At 37.2% G+C, this 22,317-nt stretch overlaps 1 protein-coding gene and 1 long non-coding RNA gene across 3 annotated transcripts in view; both read right to left on the bottom strand.

Moving 5' to 3' along the window:
- The window catches only part of NXPH1 (neurexophilin 1), a 433,511-nt gene that overhangs the window by 234,530 nt on the left and 176,664 nt on the right, over positions 1–22,317 (bottom strand). The gene's annotated exons all lie outside the window — the stretch shown is intronic.
- LOC111098771 overlaps positions 1–22,317 on the bottom strand; it is a 70,222-nt gene that overhangs the window by 38,637 nt on the left and 9,268 nt on the right. Inside the window, exon 4 of one of the 2 annotated variants that reach the window (XR_005369462.1) lies at positions 22,175–22,234. The exons of the other annotated variant lie outside the window; for it this stretch is intronic. This is a non-coding gene — a long non-coding RNA (uncharacterized LOC111098771). Of the gene's footprint in view, positions 1–22,174; positions 22,235–22,317 lie in introns of those variants that run through there. 2 annotated transcript variants of the gene reach the window in all.

Below are 22,317 nucleotides of genomic sequence, written 5' to 3'. Positions count from 1 at the left end.
AACTGATGTGCTTCACAGGAAGCAAAGATCTCCCTGGTTGTGAAGTCATGTACTACACAAAATGAATCATCACTTCCACATTCCCTCACTCATACAAGGCGGTATGAGAAGGAAATAAAGGGCTATTTCTATGAAATACCAAATAGAAAGTTTGATTACAAAGTTGCAATTGGTGAGTTAAGTGTGTTGGGAAAACAGCCTGCATATATATGAGGACAATTTCTGTGCTAATCCAAATACTGTTCATGGATTTAGTTTCTCTCCATTTTTTTTTCATTTAGTCTTAATCTAAAGTACTGCAAGAGTGATTTGGTTAATTTTTCTCTAGGTAACATTCATAGAATACCTTTTTATTTATTTTTATTTTTTTAAAGATTTTATTTATTTATTGACAGAGAGAGAGAGTATGCATAAGCAGGTGGAGCAGCAGGCAGCAGGCAGAGGGAGAAGCAGGCTCATCGCTGAGCAGGGAGCCCACATTGGGAGATCATGACGTGAGCCAAAGGCAGACGCTTAACTAATTGAGCTACCCAGGCGCCCCAGAAGCCCTTTTTATTAATAGAAAAGTAGTTAAGTATGTCCCTTGAAAATTTTGAAATTTGTATGTCCAAATCAGAAGCTTACCTTGAGAAAGGTGTTCCAATGAGCAAGATTAAGTCATTAAGCAACCCAGAAGGAACCTGCCTCTTGAGGCAAAGCTGCGCATCTCTGGCTTTACCAATGAGGATGCAATAGGACTCAGGTTCAGAGGATTAAGGTGGAATTCAGCTTAATTAAATCACCCTGAACTAGACATCAGATCAAAATAGCATCCAGCAAAGCTACTGAGATGCAAAGAAATCCTTTCAATTCAACCATTGATATATGATTTATAAATGGATAGATCACATTATGGTAGTACGTAAATATTTAGTCTGTAATATTGTATTTATAAAATAGCACAGTATGGTATGGTAGAAAAGGAAAGGAAGTACCTACCATAAGCAGATTCTTTCTATGCAGTATCTTCATGAGTTTTATAAGTCAAACATTGTTATTAACATTAAACAAAATAAGAACTGGAACTATATGAGACAAAATGATGAGTAAAAAAGTTTCCCGAAACAGGTCTGTAGTCCAGTGGCAGGGCCTGATAAGTACCTAGTCCCACCAAGCTACAACTGATGATCCTTATAAGCCTTGTAATAGCCCTTTGTATTTTTCTTAAGATTGATTGATTCATTGAGTGATTGCTTGAAGAAAGGGAGAAAGCATGAGCAAGAAGGGCAGAGGGGAAGGGAGAGAGAATCTCAAGCAGATTCCACACAGAGAGCAGAGCCAGAGCCCAACTCAGGGTTCAATCTCATGACCCAAAGATCATGACCTGAGTCAAAACCAAGAGTCAGAAGCTCACCCTACTATGCCACCCAGGTGCCCCTGTATTTTTTTTAACATATGTCATTTCAAGTGACCTTCAGTATTCTAGAGGTGGGGAAATTAAGATTTGGAGAATTTAAATAACCTATTCATATGAGTGAGTTTTGGAAGAGGACTCAAGAACTACATCTTCTAATATTAAACCATGAGCCCTCTCCACTGCCCCACACTGTCTCAACATCCCACATCTCACCCTAGATGGAAAAATTATCCTAATTAAGTGAATTCCATAATTTTACTTTCTAAGACTTCCTATTTTGGGTAGAGTTACTTATTTCAGGACAAGGTGGTAAGTAAAGTTAAATTAAAAGATTTACATTTCAGGAAACTCAAGTCTTCCACAGTGATGGCAGAAATTATGGTACCAACTCATAATTATCACTCTACTTGTGGAGGTAGTTATAAGGTAAAAGGACAAAAAGAAGCTAATCAGTGATGGGTCTACCATTCTACTCACCAGTAAGCTTAATTTTGAAGAAAAAAAGAAGGAAGGAAGGAAGGAAGGAAGGAAGGAAGGAAGGAAGGAAGGAAGGAAGGAAGGAAGGAAGGAAGAAAGAAAGAAAGAAAGAAAGAAAGAAAGAAAGAAAGAAAGAAAGAAAGAAAGAAAGAAAGAAAGAAAGAAAGAAAGAAAGAAAGAAACCGGGATTGATGGGACACACACTACATGCTAGTCAACACATTCATTCAACAAATATTTATTGAGCAACTATTATATGTCAGATACTCTGCAAGGCTCTCAGTATACAACAGCAAGCAAGATAAACACAGTCCCTATTCTCATATGCATAATATGCAGATAGGGAAAACAGACATTAAATAATCATTTAAATAAACAAATTTAAATTCTAAATCATAAGGGCTATGAATGAGAAATAATAAAAAGCAAGTAATTTAGATAATGAGGAGGTCAGGAAAAGCTTAACTAAAGAACTCATATTCAAGCTGAGAACCGAAGTAGGAATTAACCAGATCAAGAAAAATGGGAAGGCCTGTCCAGGTACAGATAATTGCATATCAAAACTCCTGAGAAAACAAAGAGCCTGATGTGTTTTGGGACTGAAAGATTATAGATCCAAACAGTGAGAATAAAAGTGGAAGAGCACACAATGAGTTTGGAGAGGAAATCGGGGCCTAGATCCAGTTTAGCACACATGTATCATCTCAATCAATTAAGAAAAGAAGTCTCTATTATGTCTGTCTCACAGGTGAGAAAACAAAGATTTAGGAAAATTAACAAATTCTCTGAGTTCACACAGCTGAGTCACTGGGAGAGTACAGTCTTAAATGTTCCTTCCTTTCCAGATGATTTCTTCCAAGTAAGAGACTCTACCAGCAAAACAGAGCAGCCTTTCTCTACTCCTGCAGAAGGAGCAACTTCATCCAACAGATGAGTTTGGAAGGTGAAATAGGAGCACTCAGCCTAGGCTCTCCTTCCTCCGTTTCTCTTCCTTAAAAAAGCACACATTTTGCTCTGGTCTTCCATGTATTATGTTAGGAGTCACACAATGCCATTTTACTGCCTGTGGCTGATGGCAATTCTCCCTAATTCTGCCTTTAGAATGAGGAAATCCACTTGCAAGCAGATAAAAGCCATACTTTCCAAAATCAGTTTCATCGGAAACAGAAATATTTTGAATTTATCTTCCGGACACCTCTCAATTGGTTCAAACATAGGTAGGGAAAGATGTGATGTTTCTGGGGGCATCTCAAATACCATAATATAAGTGTATTTTTTTAACATAAGAAGCAACTATTTTTCTAAGATTTTATCCTAGCTAGTCAGGTTGGAAAGGGAAAAACAAGTAGGTTGAAACTGATCTTTACAACAAGTGCCAATGCCAGATAAATACCAATAATGTTTAACCTATAAATGGTTCTGGAAGCTACTGTTCTTGTTTTTATGGCATTGATTTGAGCTTATCAACCCTGGCTCTCATTTTCACAGAGGGTCCTAATCAATACCTGATTCCAAAATGTTCTCTTCAGAAAAATGATTTGCAGTTAATTGCCTCTTATACACTATCTCTGATGAATCCTTTGAAATGTATTATCCTGAAGTTGAAAAAGGTTTCCCTTTTAATACTATATTTAAAACAGGAAAAAGAAGTCTATCAAATGGAAAGTTAAGTCTTTTAAGACCCCCTTTCCACCAAAATACTACATATCTCTAGATCCCATATCTACCCCCCACCTAACTCCTGATAGAGAACTGAATCTCATGGTACCTAGAGAAAAATAGGGTAGTTCTTTGTGTCATCCTTCAGTGGAGCAAAGGGACATAATGAGAAATTGAAAGTTTCTTTCTAAGAAACTTCTGGGATCTTAATGAACAGAATGCTCTGGAGGATGAGTTGACAAGTTCTAATTTAGTTTCCCTTCAATTTTGGGACTAGTCTAACAAGTGTGCTTCATGTTCATGATTACCTACCTTGTCTTTCTCCCTTTGGTCAGAAGCTTACATATTTTGCAGATTGCTTAAGTGGTGGTCTCTATATCTAAGCATAGTATGAAATGACATAGATTAAAGATCATTGTTGGAATTTTATTACATTTGGAATGTAATTTAAAGGTAAAAAAAAAAAAAGGCCTATTACAAAGTGATACAATATTTTTCCTGAAAGAAAAAAGACCAGTATTTTTTATTGAAGAAAAAGAGAAAATTAAATGTACATATGCCAGGTTTCCTTTACTGATCCCAAAATTGACAGTTTATTGAAGCTTTTCTCATTTTTGATGAAGCTTAGTTTAATGAAGATCAGGATAAATAAGCCTAGAGCAATGTATGAGGTGGTTATGTTGTATATAGTTTAACAAAGGGGAGAGCTAATTTCATTTCATTATTGCTTTAATTGCTAAAATGTTAAAAATGTATTTTTAAAACCTCTAATTTTTTCTCACTTTGTTAAAAAGAAATGGTTTTGGAGCTCACACACAAGCCCCAAACCTATTCCTTGACAGCTTCTATCACTGATCTTTGAGTCATAGGCATTGGCGTCATCCTCTGTGATATTGTAGACCAAGACAAGCTGCAACAAATGAAGCAGACCAAATATTTCAGGTACAAAAATCAAACTATTTTCTTTTACCAACCACTAAAAACCTAAGAAAATCCTGATACGTAAATTCCAACATAAGAAGTTCCATTTGCTGAGCACAGTTTGAAAACAACTCTTGTAGTATGAGATCCTTGAGGCAGAGCTGTGTGTTAGTGACCTTTGTAACTCTGGCCCAAAGATACCCCAAATATCATGCTTAGCACATACATGACACTGAACAAATTTCTGTGTACCTGAAGAGAGAGTATGGAGGATTCTAGGTTTAATGAAACAGATGGCTCCATGGAAAAGAAAACCCCATAGACTGTAAGAGATATTTCTGAAGTCCTCTATAGTCTACTTCTTTAAAAAAAAGAAAGGAAGAAAGAAATAAAAGTTGAGAGATAAATTTTCTTTGTTCAGTTAGAATTATAGAATATCAAAGACTGAATGGATCTTGAAGAACAGCTGGGCTAGTGGTTTTTAAACTGTGTTCCAGGGGATTCTAAACTTCCAGAAGGGTGCCTCTAGGATGCTTGCACAAAAGGTCACATAGGTAGGCCTCTGGACACCCTACTCCCATACAATTTAGAATAGCTCCTCTTAAGTATCCCAGTTATATTTCAGGGTTTGATACGATTTTATTAGTAATGTGATTTCAGGTACTAAAAAGAATGCTTAACACGCACTCATCTTCTTCAACCCTGTAATTTTACAGCTATGGATGTAGATTCCAAACACCCAAAATGTCATAAACAATTAGTTACAAGATATAAACAAAAACTCAGACATGATAAATCCCAGTCTAGTGCTTCTTTCACAGCAGTATTAATATTGAGAATTTTAGGTATTTACTTAAAGTACCTAGCATCTAAAAGTTCCTGTAAGTCAAGGAAATAGGGTAGCAGAAATTTCAATATACTATGTTGCTAACAGCTTATATGAGTTTCACAGTAGGCAGTTTGCAAAGGCATCCATATCCATTCAGTTTATTCCTGCATATTTATAACAAACTGCAAAGCATCCAAAGTGGATAGTCCATTATTCTAATAAGGAAAACTAAGTTTCAAAGAGATCAAATGTAGTTAACTGGTAAGTAGAGGAGCTGAGACAAGCACATAGTTCTAACCATCCTATCCAAAACTCCATTCATTACAATACTGGGGCAAGACCAGCTTGCTAATCTCTTGGGCCACTCCACTGTCACACAAGCACCTCTTACCAAGAACAGGAAAAAGGATGCAACACATAAGCTGATTGGACATAATAACAGGTATTCTGAGGGTGTGTATTAACTTAGTAGAAAGGAGCCCATGATCATGATCAATGTCAGCCTTTTGGGCACCAGAAGGGCACAGGAAGGAAGAAATGGAGTCACACATGTCAAGTCATCACTATCCTTGATTTAAGATGCCAAAAGTTCAGAAGAGAGAAAAAGGCTAGAATACTAAGCCTTAAATCCTGATCTAGCTCTCCTTTTAAGTCGCATTATCTACCAGGTTAGGCTTGGAAAGCCCAGAAAGGACGTAAAGACCCCAAAGTCATATGAAAAATAAGTGCTTCCAGATATTGTCCTTGCCTAAACAGCTCCCTGCTAAAAACAGAAGTAAGTGGGCCTGACTAGAGGAGGTTTGATTGTGTGGGAAATGGACTTTAAAAAGGGAAATGAAACCACCCTCATTTCACTGAGGCACAATCAGATGGCTGTGTTTGGGCACTGCTGACAGGGGCCAGATTTCACACACTCATTTGGGAAAGCCAGCGAAGCTCACGGAAACACTCTCCCCTGTAATTTAGCCCCAGCTGTTCAAGCTGAGGCTGCTCTTTAAAGTGAAGCAAACTGGCGAAAAAGCTGAAGTTCAGCAGTTTCACTCTGTTGGGCCAAAGCTTCTGCAGAGTCCCAGCCCACGGATTCTGCTACATTGGCCAGATGCTCAGGGCCTCCCAAGCCAGTCTTACAGGGAGTTCCGCAAAAAGTCAACAGAACTCCATGTGCATTAGGTCCAGGCCAAAACGAAGCTGTCCAATGAGAGTACTAGGTTCTGTTCAGCCTTTCCGCAGCAGAGTTTGGATGACACAAAAACTCCAGAGGGGTCCTGAAATGGAAGCCATCATGATTCATTTCAGAAACTAGTTATTAGACCTAGATAAAGCATGTTTATGGTGGAAGAAGTTATTTTTCTTTCAACCATATACAGGGCACTGTTACCCCTGAATGATAACCTCCTCCCAATAAAATGTCTCTAAGTTACAAACAAACCCAAAAACAATGAATATGAACTCACTATTTCACCTCTGCCCTCTGTTCAATTTAATATTTATTTCATTCCTCAATACTCCTAAACACTCAGATTAAAAATCTTTCCCAGTACCACCAAATGTCCTTTCAGGAGTTTTTTTTTTCTCTCTCAAGATGTTTCTATATCCACGTGATCACTATTGCTGGATAAATTGCACCTTTGCAAATTGCCTCTCTAATATCTGCTCCATGACCTAATGCAAAAATGTGCCTGCAGCCCTCTCTAGTTCCCCTGGCATTATCTATGAAGCAGTTTATTCTATATGAGTTCTGCAAAGAAGGAAGAAAAGTGTTGACTGGTATAATCATCCCAGGGTATTTCTTTTATTTTTTTTATATTAACTGAAAAGGTAGACCCTGAATGGAGTTTCAGAAGTCTTAATCAATGTCCACAAAAGGGGCTGCTGTGGCTCCTCAGACATTAGAAACAACCCAGTACATATGGGAGTCTCATCCCTGAGCACCAATGTACAAATGAAACCTCACTACTTGAACATTTCATGTCCAGTTTCTATCAGTAATTGAAGTGTCTGGAAGATAAAAAGAATCTCACCATGAAATGAAAAAAATAATTCCTTTAGAAACATCCATCTTGACAATGACTAAATGTGTAGACCATGATTGCAAACACTTAGTGAATCACTAAGGAAAACAAGATTTAATTTCTAGAACTGCTTGTGGGAAAAGGAGAGTTTGCCTTCCACAATGTATAAAGTCTTGGTGACTCATTTTTCTTCTTACAATTCCCAGGTGGCCACCTTCACACAATGGATAGATAGATTAAATAAAGATCAACTCTAGCTTCTGGAAAGTACAGCTTGCAGTCATTGTTATCAGCTATTCAGGGAGTACTAAGGCATGAGTAAGCCACTTAGGGCAGTGGTTTAGTCCACTGAGATTTATTGCCCAGTTCCCTGGCATCCCAGTGTTAGAAATTCTTCCGGATGACAACAAGCATATAAAGTCACGGTGTTTTCCCTGGAGGAACATAAAATGCAGAAAAATGCTGGATTTCAAAAGGAAATTATGTCTGTTTTGAACCATGTCAACTCTCTGGAGCATAGGGTATACTCTCATGTAAAGATGGATTTGTCCTCTACTTTAAGAGTCTCTGGACTTTAGCCATTAATAAGATCTCAGACCACATAGATTAGCAGAGGAAGAATCGCAGAATTTACTTAGAAGAGGAAACAAAAATCCCATGCAATCTTATTTTCTTTTTTCTAAACTTTTTACAGAAAACCACAAAAACATATGTAGTTTAATGAGCTATTACAACACAGATATCCTGCAACCACCACTTAAGTCAAAATATAGACCTGCCAGCCACCTAAGGTACTCCATCTATGTGTAGCATCCATATCTCAAACTGTCCACCTCCCAAAAGTTACCACTATCCTAATTTTTATAGGAATCACTTTTTATGATTTTTTTACTTAAGTGCACATTCTTAGACCTCATATTTTAGCCTTGCCCATTTTATTAAACGTGATACATTTTTTAACTCTCTTTTAATGTACAAGTTTCTCAACTATCCTTTTCTTTGCCTTTTAATTTATTTATTCAAGGATCTGGGCATTTAACCTGCAATTTCTCACAGTCCAGATATTGCTGATGGACATGGTACAGTTCAACATGTCCCTCTGTCCTGCATATTTCCTGAAAATTGGCAGCTGGATCCAGAACCTTGACCAGGTTTGGATTCCAATCCTTTGCAAAGATTCTAATTAGTGTGGTCTTTCATCAAAAAGCACTTAATGTCTGATTATCTTTTTTACTGTTAGCAGCTGTTGAGCCTTAATACGTAAACCCAGTAATTCATTTGTGGTTTGCAAAATGGTGATAATGAAATTTTACCCATTATCTTCCATTTATTAGTTAAAATAGTTTATAAATAAATGCTCATCAACTATTTGGTTTCCCAGTGTTTCATGTTGGAAAGGCAGGATAAATGTTTGATTATTTCCCTCTGCTTATCTATTTTCAAGAAAATCAAGTGGTTCTCTAGGATCTTCTGAAAGTAGCTAGGTTTTTTTAAATACAATTATGTACTTGTAATTTTAAGCATAATTTATAGACTTTCATTCAATTGCAATTATTATTTCTTTTAAAGCTTAAATTGTCCCAATGGGAAGCTCTTAAGTTGGTTCCTGAGTTCTTTTGACATGACCCAGTAGTCTTTGATATGGTATGACACGATGTGCCAAATTAATCTTATACATTTCTTGCCCCAGACTTAAAATTACCTAATTCTCCAAGTCCTACTTTATTTTAATGTTATTTAAATATTATTTCAGAACCACCACAATCTGGATGTTAGATGTACATTTGCCCCCTGGGTTGCTTTTTGTTTCTGGGCCTCTCTAATAGACAGAGATAAGAAATGGATACACATACATACATTTATACATATGCAGTATTTCATAGGTTAATATTGATACCTGCAATTCAAGAACATAGGGCTTTTTATTCAACTCTTTCAATACTACATTCCACACCAAAAACTATAATTCTCAAAGACACATGGGATGATAGAATATTACATAATTACTCATGTATTTTTTCCCTTATTAGGAGAATAAGTGTCTCAGAATACCAATACTAATACTATTACCACCAATATAATTAATGAGAACAGTTTTGAAATGTCTATTTGCATATGCTTTCTGCATTTGTGTTCCCATGTTTATAGTTAGCCTTTATCTACACTTGATAGCATACTATTTCATAAATACTTGCTCCCTTCTGGCCCTCAGTTAGCCTTAGTTTTATAAGTAACTATATCTTTAATACTCATCATGTTCTCACAGCAATGTCCATCTAGTTATTTTCATTGCCTGAAGTTCATTCTCAAGATTATTCCTCAGAATCATACTCTTTGGGTCACTATATGTTAATCATAGCCTGTGCTCTTTATACTTGAAATCCAATTTTTCTACCTATAAAGATCTTCAGCTCACATTTTCCTTTCTTTGAATTTATTAGATATTTTACTCCATTTTCTTCTGACATAAAACATCGCTGTAAAAGAAAAGTATGATGATCTAATTTTATTTCCCTTATAAGTCTCTTTCTGTTTTGTCAAGATGTTCAAGCAATTTTATTCACCAAATTTTACTGGAATATGTCTTGGCATTATTCATTTTGGATTGATATTCTCAGGTACATCTTCCAATATGTAGTTTCAAATCCTTTTTGAATTTCAGGAAAACTTCCTTGAATTATAGTTTTTAGAATTTATTCTGGTCTGTTCTCTTGGTTTAATTCTTCAGAGATTCCTATTCTACTCATGTTGGATCTTCTTTCTTCAACACTTCTTTACTTCTTTCCTTCATTTCCTTTTAACCATTAAAATATCCCTCCTTTTCATTTTACATTTCTTTTAAGGAAGTCTCTGTTGTGTTGATTCATTTTTGTTTATTCTAGTTAAGTCTTCATTTCTGAACTGATTTTTCTTTTGTTTCTGATTCTTTCCTAAGTTACATTCCCTCATTTCTAAGTATTTTTTATTTTGCTTTGATTGATCCATGTATTGAGCCATTTTCTTAATCTTCAGCTTATTTTTAAATAATACATTACAGTTTTTATTCTTTTTAACTATATTTTTCTGGTAGATTTTTTTTGGAGGGGGTAGGAAAAGTGGTAAATTTTTGCAAGTGTTCATGCAAGTGATGCCTGACTAAACAATCCAACTTAAACCTCAGAGAAATCTCCATCTACAGTGTTTCCCCAATCACCATGCATTCATTCTTTTATTCATTTAATAAATATCTAGTGAGTTAACTCTAACATATGTGCAATAGGTCAAATTTTTAGTAAGATAATTAATGATTAATAAACTGAATGATTAATGGAACAGACATTGTCTAGGCCATTATAGATTTACAATGTAATAGGGGAGTCAAAAAATCAAATAGGTAATTATAATGAAGACCTTGAAGAAAACCTACTTCTGTGATCCTCAACCTTCTTCTACCACAACATATATAATGGATGAAACAGCAACAGACAATAGGGTAACTAGTCAGTGATGATTTTTCAGCTCAGTAAACATGTGTCCTTAAGACAGGACGTCAAACAGTTCTCCACATTATTTTGACATAGCCATCCTCCCATCAACACCTCTGCAGCAAAAGGTGACTCCTATTAAGAATCACTGGCCTAGGGGATCCCTGGGGGCTCAGGGGTTTAGTCCCTGCCTTCAGCCCAGGGCGTGATCCTGGAGTCCTGGGATCAATTCCCACATCAGGCTCCCTGCATGGAGCCTGCTTCTCCCTCTGCCTGTATCTCTGCCTCTCTCTCTCTCCCTGTGTGTGTGTGTGTGTGTGTGTGTGTGTGTGTCTCATGAATAAATAAATAAAATCTTAAAAAGAAAAAAGAATCACTGGCCTATGTATCTGATAATGGGTTGATACCAAAACATATAAAGAATTCACACAACTCAATACCACAAAACCAATAACACAATTAAGAAATGGGCAAAGAATCTAATTAGACACTTTTCCAAAGAAGATCCATAAAAGGCCAACAGGTACATGAAAAGATACTCAATATTACAAGTCACCAAGAAAATGCAAATTAAACCCACAATGAGGTATCACCTCATGATGATAGAATGGCCATCATCAAAAAGACAAGAAATAACAAATGCTAGGATGGATATGAAGAAAAGGGAACCCTTCTGCACTGCTGGTAGGATTGTAAATTGATATGGTCACTATGGAAAATAGTATGGAGGTTCCTTAAAAAATTTTAAATAAAATTACCATATAATCTAATAATTCCATTTATGGGAATATATATAAAGGAAACAAAAACACTAACTCAAAAAAGGTATCTGCATCTCTATGTTCATAATAGCATCATTTACAAAACCCAAGACATGGAAACAACATAATTGTCCATCAATCAATGAACGGAAAAGGATGGGATGTATATGTACAATGGAATATTATTCAGCCATAAAGAAAAAAGGAAGGGACACCTGGGTTAGTCAAGCATCAGATTCTTCATTTAATCAGAGGTCATCATCTCAGTGTCCTGGGATCAAGCCCCACATTGGACTCCTCACTCAGTGAGGAGCCTGCTAGAGATTGTTTCCCTCTCACTCTGCCCCTCTCCACCCTGAACATATTCTATCTCTCTCTCAAATAAATAAATACATCTTTAAAAAAAAAAAAGCAAGAAAGCCCTACCATTTGTAACAACACAGATGACCCTGAAGGCATTATGATAAATGAAATAAGTCAGAGAAGGACAAACACTATATGATCTCACTCACATGTAGAATCAAAACAAAACAAAAACAATAACAAAAAACAAAAACAAAAAAACACTACCAAACTCATAGAAAAAGAGGTTAGATTTGTGATTACCAGAGGTGGGGACTGGGAAGAAGGGAAAATGGAAGAAGGTGATCAAAAGGTACAAACTTCCAGTTACAAGATAAATAAGTACTAGAGATGTCATGTATAACATTAAGGACAATAGCTTACACTGCTGCATGATATATAGGAAAGATGTTATGAGAGTAGAACCTAAGAGTTTGCATACAAGGAGAAAATGTTTTTTTCTTTTTATTATATCTATATGAGATGAGAGATGTTAACAAAACCTATTATGGTAATTGTTTCACAATATATGTAAATCAAGCCATCATGCTATACAGCTTAAACTCAAAAAAAAAAAAAAAAAAAGCATTGGTCTAACTCAAGCACTAATATGCCATTAAATGTAGAATTATATTAAGAGGCTCATTAAAGATGTGATAAAATTAGGTATATTTGCATATCCCTTTTTTTAGCTGTATAGCTCACTCTGTCCTATAGGACATTAATATGTGTATCTACGCAAAAAGGTAAGAAGGAAAGAGAATTACTACTGTTTCCCCAGCCATTCTCGCCTCAAGGAAATACATATTCATTCAGCTAAAGTGATAACTTATAACCATCAGTCACTTGCACTCCAGCAACATAACTATTAAAAACCAAGAAAAGATAAGTAAACACAAAGCAGAGAAATATACCATTCTTTGGGCCGATCAGAATTTTCTATTTTTTAATTACTAATGAGAACTGTGGGAGTTTGCCATCCCAGGTCACCTACCAGGGGAGTGCCTCCTTAGAGTTATATCTCAGACTGTTGTCTCCATTCTAGAGCCAAGAAAAGAAGGAATTCCTAATCTGCTCACTCTCCCAAACTATACAGGCACAATGCATTTTGAGGTAGTATGTGACATACAGACAAGCCCCAAGTCTCACAAAAAAAGTGACCATATTTGAACGTAGATATCCTCCTTTAGCTAAAATCCCCAGGCAACTATCCATTTGAAATAAATGAGGGGTGAGCATAGGGAGGGAAGACATTTGTAACCTGCTCCAGAAATCAGCTCTAGGAATAGTTCTACACTGTTGTTAGATTTAAAATGTAAAATTTATTATCTTTATTAAGGGAAAGCATACATAGAGTGGCATTTAAGGATGTCAGATCCTAGGAACTTCAGTATAAAAATATCATTTAAAAATAACTAAAATAACACAAAAATTGTTAATAACACTACTAATACCAAATATGAATTTGGAAGTCTTGACGAAAAAGGAAGTGAGTGAATATTTGAATACTGTTAGAAAGGGAAGAAAATGAATTTAGTCTGATATCAGATAAGAAATGATTAGGTAAGAGGGTTCTGTAAGGAGACAGCCAACAGTATATCTGTGCCGGGAACATGAAGACACAAACCTAGGCCTGAAAGGATAGTAATTTTTTTTTTTTACTGATTCAAAGGGATACATGAACCCCAAAGTTTATAACAGCATTAACTGCAATTGCCAAATTATGGAAACAGCCCAAATGTCCACTGACTGATGAATGGATAAAGAATGAAATGAAACAATGGAATATTAACTCAACCATAAAAATGAATGAAATCTTGCCATATGCAACAACATGGATAGAGCTAGAAAATATATTGCTAAGTGAAATAAGTCAGTCAGAGAAAGATAAATATCATATGATTTTGTGGATTTTTGTGATTCCACTCCTGTATGGAATTTAAGAAACAGAACATATGAACATAGTGGGAGCTGGAGGAGAGAGGCAAACCAGAAAACAGACTCTCATCTATAGAGAACAAACTGAGGGTTACCAGAGGGGGAGGTGGATGGGGAAATAGGTTAAATGGGTGATGGGTGTTAAGAAGGGTGAGCATTGGGTGTTATATTAAGTTCTGAATCAAGAAATTCCACACCTGTATGTTAAGTGGAATTTAAATAAAATTCAAAAAAAATTTAAAGTAGGTCAAGTACTTCAGAGAAGAGGATGATTAGGTGATAGAGAAAATAACTGGGACTTTCTCACCCTCATTAATATCACTCAAAGGGCAGCTAAGAGCAAGTGCCATAGTCATGAACTTCTTTCATGAACTTCTTTTAAATACATATATAATGGGAGAAGGGAATACAAAATATTTCAGACAGAGAATTAAGAAACCTGCTGCAGAAGAATTTAAACTATTTTCAAGATCAATGACATAATGTTAGTATCATTTCAGACTCACCCCCACTTCCATTGCCCTAAAAACAAACAAACAAAAACACTCCCTGTTAGCAAAGTGAGAGACAACTAGAAAGGTTAGGCAGGGGTGGCGGACATCGCTATTAGCTGGAAGAGAAACAGAGATAAGGATCCTAGAATCTAGAACCCTGTTTGAGATAATATTTTACTGTGACTAAGTCTTAAAAAGAAACACTTTGAACACTAAAATTTCTCTTATATTCAGTTCTGATTACCATGCTGTAGGCAGTAAAGAGAAGCATAGGAAAGCAGCTAGCTTCATGTGATTCACAATGGGCTCTTTTTTGGTCTAGGTGGCTTTTCAGTTTGACCACTGCTTTCTTAAAGAGGCTCTCCAATCCCTGGGTTTCTTTTTTTTCTTTTTTTTTTTTTTTTTAAGATTTTATTTATTCATGAGAGACACAGAGAGAGAGGCAGAGACAAAGTCAGAGGGAGAAGCAGGCTCCATGCAGGGAGGCCAATGTGGGACTCAATCCCAGGTCTCCAGGATCATGCTCTGGGCCAAAGGCAGACGCTCAACTGCTGAGCCACCCAGGCGTCCCCCTGGGTTTCTTTAATTATGATATAATCATAAATCATGTCTACATTTGTCCTCATATACATAACCCCAAATCTTCCCAAATGATCCATTACTTTTATACCAGAGCTAAGTGGTACAACTTTATAGTCTGGTTAGGGAACAAAAAGACTCTCATGAAAAGGGAACAATGAAGGAAGCACAAAGTCCCTCAGAATCCCCCTGAAAAGACCAAGCAGAAGAGCTTAAATGGAGTTTGTGGGGGACAGGTCAGAACGGAAATCAGGCTTCATATCCTAGAGCTCTCGTCCCAAGATTTAAACAGCTGACATTTAAGTATTTCTGAAGAAGGAGTTAAGAAAGGTGTAAGCAAAAGCAAAAGAATAGCACACTGCAGGAAAACTATGCAAGAAAACAACCAAGGTTGGCCTCCCATCAGTAGAGGTAGTGGGAGCACCAGGACCTCGCTAGGGACATCCCTTCTCTCACACCTGCTTCTCTCCTTATACTCAGGCTTCAGTTCCATGTATTCTGCTCACCTTAGGAGAAAGTTCATGGAAGAACTAGTGCGGCCGCAGCTTCATGATGCATTCATCTTGAACTCCAGCTAAGAGAGAGGAAAAAGCCAGTGGCAGGCAGATAATGTCCTAAAGCTAAAGAGAGGTGCATGAAAGTGAGGTTGGAAAAAAGAAAAATGGAAATGTATGGACTTGGATGAGTAAAGTAGATGGAAAAAGGAAAATGTTTAGAGCTGGGTTAAATAAAACTCTGTGAGCTACCAGGCAACTACTGAAATCATGGCTCCTAATACATGTAATGATATGAGGGAGGTGGTCGCAATTTAACAATCAACTATAACTGAAGGTTTGGAAACAGTTTGCAGAGTTATCTATTCATTTTTGTAAATATGTCTAAACATATAGAGTTTAGGGTACTCGTGTATGTGTTATATTAGATGCATGTGAGAAATAGATGAATATAGAGACAAAGGCCTAGAGACAAGAGGATGTAGAAAAAAATGCTAGCATGAGTTACTGTGTGATGGGATTATGAGAGATTTTCTTCTTTCCTAGGCTTCTCTATATTTCCATAATTTGTGCAATTAATGCAATAATAATAATAATAATTAATAAAATTGAAAGTGATGTTGCTACTACTTTTTCTGTATCCTTCCTCCCAACACCCATTTGATGGAAACTTGTGATGAAAATTATACCAATTGAAGAGAAAGAAAAAAATAATGCAAAGCACTCATAACAATCATCACGACCCCTAGAACTGTCTTCGCTCACCTGGTTCTTAATTCCAACCAAGTCCTCCCATGTTCCCAATTATCATAAGGCAAGTAAACACCATGAAAAAGAACATCGGGGATCCCTGGGTGGCGCAGCGGTTTAGCGCCTGCCTTTGGCCCAGGGCGCGATCCTGGAGACCCGGGATCGAATCCCACGTCGGGCTCCCGGTGCATGGAGCCTGCTTCTCCCTCTGCCTATGTCTCTGCCTCTCTCTCTGTCTCTGTGACTATCATAAATAAATTTAAAAAAAAAAAAAAAAGAACATCGAACTCAGCCTTCTGACAAGGCAACAGTTAAAATTCATGAGGGTACTTTCTGCTGTTAATTGGCCATCCGCCATTAGAAACCCAGCTTCTTGGTTCCAGATAGTCACAGCAGGCCCTCACAGATTGGCTAATGAGCTGTCCACTCACTGGTGAGTCCAGCTATTCATCAAGCCCCTGGGTAGTTTGAAGGGAACTCAGGATACCTACAGCAGTTCAAGTGGAAAATGAAATCTGAGTAGCCTATAAACGGGAAATGACATCCGGCCCGAGCTGAAAATGTCTGTTCTTTTGGGGTAGATTCATCTAGACGAGTCTAATTGGACTAAAAAGTTAACTAAATAGAAGGTCTATCATTGCTGGGGTTTGGCAACTTGCCTCCTCTCCTAGAAAAGTGTGACACTTTAATATCTATCTCAAGTCACTGTCTACTGCCTCAGAATGACTTCAGAATCTAGTAAATGAGAATATAACCTTATTTATACAGAAAACACAGCATAAGAAGAAGCACTGAAAAAAAATAGGACTAAAGTTTAGTGGAGGGACACAAGATGCTGGAACTGACAGTACAGTATAATAATAAGTGATATGGGGGGAAAGCCAATAAGAGAGCAATTATTTAAGTGGGTTTTAATCTGAATCTTACCACCCCCATGCCAGTTTTAGACTACAAGAGGTGTAAAAGGACATTTCAGCTTAGCAATGTCAGCCAACTGTCATCCTGTCAGGAGTGCAGACAAATACTCACCATGCAAAAATCAATAGCAGTGGGAAAAAGGCTTTCTTGTACATTTATGATGGATAACACAGCTTGGGTGTAATGCATTGGAACAACTAACTTAGACGATGCAGCCTGCTTGAGTCAATGATTTTCAAGCCCTGGTCGGGAATAGCTGCACTGCTAGAGCAGTTACAGTTCTAAGCACATGACAGTGACCATTTTCCCACACGGAAGAATTAATCCAAAATTTGTTCCCTGAAAACTCCAGGTACAGTGATAGGAAAAAAAGGGAAAAGGAGCATCAGTTATGTCATGTCTAAACACCATAACTGGAAGAGTGGCTCTTGGCCCCATCTAGATCTTTCTCTGCTTCTGGAATTGGAGGGCAGCACATAGCACTAATAATCAACCCTTCTTATGTGAGATCCACAAGGTGATGTCTCAATGAGAAGGTAGATTGGCTCTGCTGTTGAACTACAGGGAAACCATAGCATCAGAGCAGTAACGGTTTTTCTAAACTTCTAGAAGCCTATTGGAAAGCTGGGACCAAGTACTATACCACACACAAGTTTCCATCCTGTAGTCCAGATCCTTGTATTCGAGCTTTCTGCCTCCATTAGGCAAATGGAAATCTGCTGTGGCCAATGAGCAGGTTTCCTCCATAACCTAGTTTCATTCCTTATTAGGCTGAGAGGGATGATTTGCAATCAGTGACTCCTCTCCCTTGGCCTGGTGATTTATTCTATCTCCTCCCTTGCCATAGGGGCACTCTTGGTGTCCTAGCCAGAGTCTCTTCCTACCAGCCAGTTGGGCCCACCCAGGAGGATGGCATCTATAACATTTCCAGAAGCCAGAGTGTCTGAAAGAACTGGAGGTAAAAAGGCAGGCAGCCCAGTGACAGAAATGTGGATCCAAAGGACAGCCACAGTCTTCACACAGGCTGGATACTGATTCAGGGTGACTTTGGACAAAGCGCCCAACCCCTCTGTGATACAGCCCCTCATTTGTAAAATAGCATTGATCTTATCTCCCTCACTGGGCATTCTGGGAATCAAATGAAATCATGAATATGAAAGTACTTTGAAAAATATTCACTCGCAAAATCACACAATTTTAGAAGGACCTTAGAGATCATTTAATGCAGTCCCTTATTATAAACAGATGAGGAAACAGTCCCCAAGTGCTTAAATGACTTGCACAATGTCAAACAGAAGCAGAGTTTTTGTACATGTCAAAGCACAATTATTACAAATTAGTGCAATTTCAATGTGACTACAAATATATTAATAACTTATTTTTCTTTCTTCTCAGTACAAAGAGGACACATTGCCCATAGAAATAACAAGAAATGATTAGGGCAGCCACCGAGTTTGGAATACATAATAAATGGCTTATTGTTATGACACTGTAAACATGGTAAAATACTATTATTTACATTTTCAGTTTTTATGGCCACACTGTAGGTTAGCAGAACATAAATAAATAAAAATTACCTATAATTCCTCTCTCAGGAAAAAATGTCAGTGTTAACATTATGGTAAGCACCATTTATCATGAGATTATACTCTACATATCCTTTTGTGATTTGATATGTTGAATAAGAATTAAGAATTCTAGTCCAGGGGCACCTGGATGGCTCAGTTTAAGCATCCAACTCTCAATATCAGCTCAGGTCATAATCTCAGAGTCATGAGGTTAAGCCCCATGTTGGGCTCCTCGTTGGGCATGGAGCCTCCTTAGAATTCTCTTTCTCTCTCTCCTCTGCCCCGCCCCCCTCTAAAAAAATAATACTAAATATTTTTTTTTAAAGATAAAAATGCTAGTCTATATCCTCTAACAAAGTAACACCGGTGAAATATGTTAATAATGAAAAATATGAAAGAGTAATAGGGCACTAATATTTTCATGAGAAGAGGAAACTACTGTAAAGGTCTCTATCTAATCTCCAGGGAACAAAAAAAAAAAAAAAATAGATCAAGAATTTAAAAAGTTAAAAAGTGTTTTCTCCAGTTAGTTGAAGGCCATGGACAAATCCATCCTACTAATGTTCCATGCTAAGTCAAGATCTTTTCTGTAGTAAGCAACAAAGTTATTTCCTAAGAGAAGTCACTCCTATTGTATATACAATCTCTTTCCAAAGCAATCGCTGACTCAGCAGCTCCAACCCTAAGTAGCAAAACTGAGATATTGTGACTTTTAATAGTCATCCTTTTCAATCATCTGTCCCTTTACCCCTCTTCTAAACAAAGACCAGGTCTATGAGAATATATCTTTTATGTTAATGATATGCCTGACCCAGAAATTTTACTCTTCACAATCCTTTCTCACAAAGTGAAGGTTCATTCTACTTATAAATTCCCTTAAATGCAATCTTAATTGTAGCATACTGCCTCCCTGACCTGATATCCATCTTAAAAAGTGAAATTCAAAGATGACCATGTCCCATTGCTTGTTCTCTTTAATTCTGAGATGCTAAGCTTGGCAGTTCCACATAAGTTTTTCGAATCCAATTTGGATTAAACCAGGCCTGCTGAAGTAGCTCTAATTTTCAGATACAAACCCCCTGGAAGCCCGAATACCATCATTTTGTATCTGCCCACTGCCTAACTGTCCAAAAAGAAACCCAAGAAGTTCCAGGTAGTTACTTCCTTTCCTGACCTTGACCTAACCTCCAGTTATCTTTCTGCACCCCAGAATTTTGTAAGACCCAATTTCATGTCCAGACCATCCTGCCATTTCCATATTTTTTATTTAAAAAGTCATTTTTCATCATACCAGAGACACAGCTGGTGGGAAAGAGCAGAGCTCACAATCATGGCCTTGAAAATATACAAAAGTAGCACCTTGCAACAAGGTGTTCGTGGTTATTACAGGACATTTGAAAGAACTTGATAAAGAGCCATATAAAAATCCATGTGAAAACAAGACTGAAACACCTAAACAAGGATCTTAAACTTGGGTGTTCATTTTGTCCTCACCCCTCATTAACTTCCAGTACATTCTGCCCCTTATCTACTGACCTGGCCAGACACCAGGTTTCCCTCCCAAAGGTCCATCTCTATTCCTACTCTGCATTTTTCTCAGTAAAGCCGAAGTTGACCTTAAATGGTCTAAATTTCAGAAGTGATTCAACTTTATTTTTTTTTAAAGATTTTATTTATTTTTTTATGATAGACAGAAAGAGAGAGAGAGAGAAGCAGAGACACAGGCAGAGGGAGAAGCAGGCTCCATCCCGGGAGCCCGACGTGGGATTCGATCCCCGGTCTCCAGGATCGCGCCCTGGGCCAAAGGCAGGCGCCAAACCGCTGCGCCACCCAGGGAACTTTAAACAAAATATGCATTCTCTGAGAATTTTAAAAACAGCACATCTTGAATAAAGTGAAATGTTTCCCTTTATAGGAAAATCATTTCCAGACCCAGGAATTGTTAAGAATGATCATCTGTTACTCTTAACCATGTATCAGAAATTCCGACTCCCTAAAATCCCTCTTATTCTTAGATGATGTGTACTAATATCACTTACATATGTATGAAACAATTGGAATCTACATTTTAATCATCTTAATGCTCAATGTAGTTCTCTACATGATTCTTCTGGCAATGTGAGCATAAATTACAAATAGAGTCTTTTCTGAAAGCCTGGTAGGTTGACATATGACCAACTCTAGATTCTTAAACTAAACTCAACCCAAAAGTACTTTCAATCAATTTGACTTCACCTGAGTTGGACTTCTGTAACACAAGAAATTTTACTATATAAACAAGACATACAATTCACATTGTCTAATATTTTCAACAATAAGATATATTCAAAGGGACCCCTGGGTAGCTCAGTGGTTGAGCACCTGCCTTCGGCTCAGGGCATGATCCTGGGGTCCTGGGATGAAGTCTTGCATCAGGCTCCCTTGCCAGGAGTCTGTTTCTCCTTCTGCCTGTGTCTCTGCCTCTGTGTGTGTGTGTGTGTGTGTGTGTGTGTCTCATGAATAAATAAACAAAATCTTAAAAAAAAAAAAAAAGATATATTCAGAGGCCAAGTAGTAGAATGAGAGGGGCTTGGGCTTTGGAAACATCAGAACTCCGATGCAATCACAGTTCTTCCAACCACAGGCCACAGAGACTTAAGCAAGCCCAACATCACAGTTCAGTTTCCTCATGTACACTTAGAGTAATAATAATGACATGTCACCAAGATTGTTACATAGAGTAGAAATAATGTATACAAAATGCTCACCATAATACCTAACCTAAAGTTCATGCTATACACATCTACCCTTAACAATAATAGTAATGGTGTGTATTTTAACCTCAATATAGTGTACATTTCCATCTGCAATTAGATTGAAGTTTAAAAATCTCTGGGAGCTTTCATAGTGAACTTATTCTACTTATTCATAGTTAACTTATTCAAAATAAGATGTAAGTTATTTAAGATAAGATGTGTGATGTAAAATTATCTGACTCTGACTCTTTCCTGTGACCATACTTTGAAAAATACCAGTAGTTTCATGAAAAAGAAAGGGAAAAGAGAGTTATTAATGAAGGAAACAGGACTCAGAAAAATAAATAAATAAACAGATGAGAGCACAAAGACATATTTGTTCCTCTGTATCATTAAGTCCTACATGATTGTTCTCACAGAACCAAGAGTTCCCAAGCTAGAGCTAAATCAACCCAACATCATGTCTGGCACCTGATTAAGTACTCAATAAAAATGTATTGACAAATAAAGGTTATATTTATGTTCATATGACTATTATCATGGACAGTCTATGGGTCACTATAAGAGAAGTCATTTTCAAGGTCTAGATAAATTCATTGTGCAAATCTAAAGAAGTCCAAGTCTTAAAATTCCAGATATTGCAGTATCTCAAAAATTCACACAAGTACTTTAAAAAATTTTTTAATGTATTCACCTTTTTCTTTGTATGATATGAAACTGTAAGGAGGGATCCCTGGGTGGCTCAGAGGTTTAGCGCCTGCCTTTGGCCCAGGGCACGATCCTGGAGTCCCGGGATCGAGTCCCACATCGGGCTCCCTGCGTGGAGCCTGCTTCTCCCTCTGCCTGTGTCTCTGCCTCTTTCTCCCTCTGTGTCTATCATGAATAAATAAATAAAATCTTTAAAAAATAAAAGAAGAAGAAAAAAGAAACTGTAAGGAAAATGACATGATTTTTCTACATTTTAATATTTCTTTTTTCTC

The sequence above is a fragment of the Canis lupus genome, chromosome 14 (assembly GCF_011100685.1).
Source record: "Canis lupus familiaris isolate Mischka breed German Shepherd chromosome 14, alternate assembly UU_Cfam_GSD_1.0, whole genome shotgun sequence".
Taxonomy (NCBI): domain Eukaryota; kingdom Metazoa; phylum Chordata; class Mammalia; order Carnivora; family Canidae; genus Canis; species Canis lupus.
Note: the sequence above shows the minus strand (reverse complement) of the source record. Positions and strands in the feature narration are given on the sequence as shown.